We start from the raw sequence: 3,238 nt of genomic DNA, 5'->3' as shown, positions 1-3,238 counted from the left end.
TACCTTGGGTACCTCCCTTGGTACCCCATATTATCCCCCCTAGGTATATAACATTCCACCCCCCTAAGCATGTTTCGTCCCTGAAACATGGGAAGAACACAAATAATACGATCTACTCAAAAGAGTAGTCCACCGGTACCATGCACGTGCATGTAGCCATGCAAGAGAAAGGTGAACCCTTGATCTCGCTGGTGCCTCGCTCACTTGAGATGGAAGTCGACCATGGCAGCTCTTCTGTGTTGATGTGTAGTAGGTGGATCTAGGCTCCTTGCTATCTGTCATACGGGGGTTGCTGTCCTTGTGGCTAGTTGGTTGCCATCTTGTTGGTTGTTTTCTTGCGGGGTGATGTGGGTGATGATATGTTGAAGTTTTAACCCGCGATGTCTTTTTCTTTAATTGACCCTACTGTGGTGCCTGTTGTGGTGTCTTCTTTTCCAATATGACTTCAACCACTGAGCCATCATCTGATGTACCTGTAACCTTTTCTGCGTCAGCCTCTGTTTGTGTTTGATTGTCGATCATCAAAGGCTCATCATCTGATATGTCAGTCCCTAGAACATCATCTGCTTCTGCATCCATGTACTCTACCTGTTTATTGATAGAAATATCCTGTAATGTAATTTTCTTCTTTTTATACCAGAGTTTCAGGAATTTCTTCTGCGCATTAATATTGATAGTACCCACCTCTTCCATCCAAGGGTATCCCAAAACAACATCCACATTAGCCATATCTGAAGCATAAAAAATAGAATGCAATACATACTTGTCCATAGAAATCTTCAAATCCTTGTAAATTTGAACATCCTCATCATCAACCTGTGTATTTTCAATTTGTTTTGCAGGAACTTGCAATTTTTTTGCCAAGTTGACATTTATGAGATTTTGCTTGCAACTAGGATTTATAGAAACAATGATCTTCTCTTTCTGAATCAATCCATGAACCCGCAGTAAGTAGACACCCGTAGCAATTAACCCGTTATGTGTCTCATTCTCTTTTTTTCTAGCCTGAGACCATTTGTCCAAAAAGACTTTTTCAAATTCTCCATCTGAAAGTTTGAGCAACTGCTTTAAGCCAAGTGATAAATTCCACTTTTGAGCCTCATCTCTCATATTAAACATCATTGGAATCTTCCAATATGTCCCATGTGTGGACTTGTATCTTTGTATGAATTCGTCAACAGTAGGACCATCATCTTTTCCTGTAAAATATAGAATCGCCATGAAGAGGGTTTGAGAAAAATTCACTTACTTGGCGAAAATTTGAAATTGTCGCAGTTTCATCAATATTACTCAGAATCCCTATTATGACCTGTTTTCAGAAATGGAACATTCATTATGCATCTGCCCATGTGATAGAAATCTTGATCCACGCACTAGAATTTCAGATCTGCGCTGCAACTCTCCCGCCGTCACCAAAATTTCTGCAAAAAGAGATGATTTTAAATCAGCGATATCTCCCTCATCCAGACTCTGATTCGACTGATTTTTTTTTTGAAATTGGGTAATTTTTCTCAAAAAAATCCGGATCTACAATTAAATTTTGAAGATCTTGCACCAGGATGTCTAAATATGTGCCGCAAAGTCGCTGCCCCGAAAATTCTCTCCAACCCCACTGATTTTTTAAATCAGTGATATCTCATTCATCCGGACTCTAATTCAGCCGATTTTTTTTTGAAATCAGCTATTTTTTCAGAAAGAATATAAATATGCAATTATATCACCAAAACATACGAATCTGATCTGCAAACTTGCCAGCCCCGAAATCCTGCAACAAATGAAAAAAAAAATTCTCCACTTTTGTGCCCAAGAAAGTGCTTCGATACCACTTGTTGTAGCTCTGATACCACTTGTTATGGATCTAACCCAAGAATATTATAGATCTGATATAAACATATAAGACAATGCAAATAAACCCAGAAATAATATGAAATGATTCTTTATTGATATTAAACCCTTAAGGTAGGGCAACACCATATATTCACTCCTTAAGGAAGGAGAACACTCCACAAGCCATATGTATGTTCATACAATAATCCTTCACTATATTCCTTGACATGGAGTCTCTAGCCTCTATATAGGCCTCATATATACAATACCATGGGTCATTACCATGGTTCCCTCATACCATCAACTAATACCATGGGCCCATTACATTATTATTAACCACTTGTCGTCCCTAACATGATATGGGTTAACCACCTTATTTATTACTATGGCCCATCCCATTATTACATTATTAGCTTGCGTACCTCCCTTGGTACCCCATATTATCCCGTTAGGTATATAAAAATCCCACTCACCTACCCTCACCCATGCTCGCGCAGCCCCCTCACCCGCCCTTGCCCACCCGACCCCCTCACCCGCCCCCTCACCTGCACTCGCCCATGCCCATGCCCTTGCCCTCACCCCGCCCATGCCCTCACCCACCCACCCTACCCGCTCACCCGCCCTCGCCCATGGCCACGCCCACACCCTCACCCTGCCAACACCGTCACCCTCCCCCTTACCCACCCTCGCCCCTGCCCACGCCCTCGCCCTCACCACATCCACACCCTCACCAGCCTGCCCGACCCCCTCAGCCACCCTTGCCCACACCCATGCCCTCACCCATCCCATGCCCTCACCTAGCCCATGCCTGCCCTTCCCCCTCACCAACCCTCACCAGCCCCACCCCCTCACTCGACCCTCACCCACCGTCGCCCACACCCTCACCCTCACCCCATCCATGCCCTCAACCCCTGCCCTACACCCTCACCCGCACCCTCACCCGCCCTTGCCCACGCCCACGCCCATGCCCTCACCCCGCCCATGCCCTCGCCCACACCCTCACCCGGCCACACCGGCCTAGTGGCTCGCCTGCCTACCCAGCTAGTGCCTGGGCGATTCCTGGAATCGGCCAACCACCAACCAAGCAGGCAGGCAGGACGTCGGGGTGGCGTCAGCCTAGGGCGGGCCACCAAAGCAACCCACCCACCCACTCGGCTGGTGGCTAGGCGATTCCTGGAATTGCCCAGCCACCAGCCGGACGGGAGGGTGGGCTGCTCGGGTGGCACAGTGTGGGTTGGCGCTACCCCGACATCCCACCCACTAGCTCAGTTGGTGGCTAGGCGATTTCGGGAATCGCCCATCCAACAGTTGGGCGGGAGGGGGGGGGGTGAGATGTCGGGGTGGCGCAGCTTGGTAGCCCGCCCACCTGCCTGGTTGGTGGCTGGGAAATTTCGGGAATTGCCTACCCACC

The sequence above is a fragment of the Pinus tabuliformis genome, chromosome 5_1 (assembly GCF_031772625.1).
Source record: "Pinus tabuliformis cultivar Carrire ecotype Pingquan chromosome 5_1, CPIR1, whole genome shotgun sequence".
NCBI classification, from domain to species: Eukaryota; Viridiplantae; Streptophyta; class Pinopsida; order Pinales; family Pinaceae; genus Pinus; species Pinus tabuliformis.
This window is presented reverse-complemented; position numbering follows the sequence as displayed.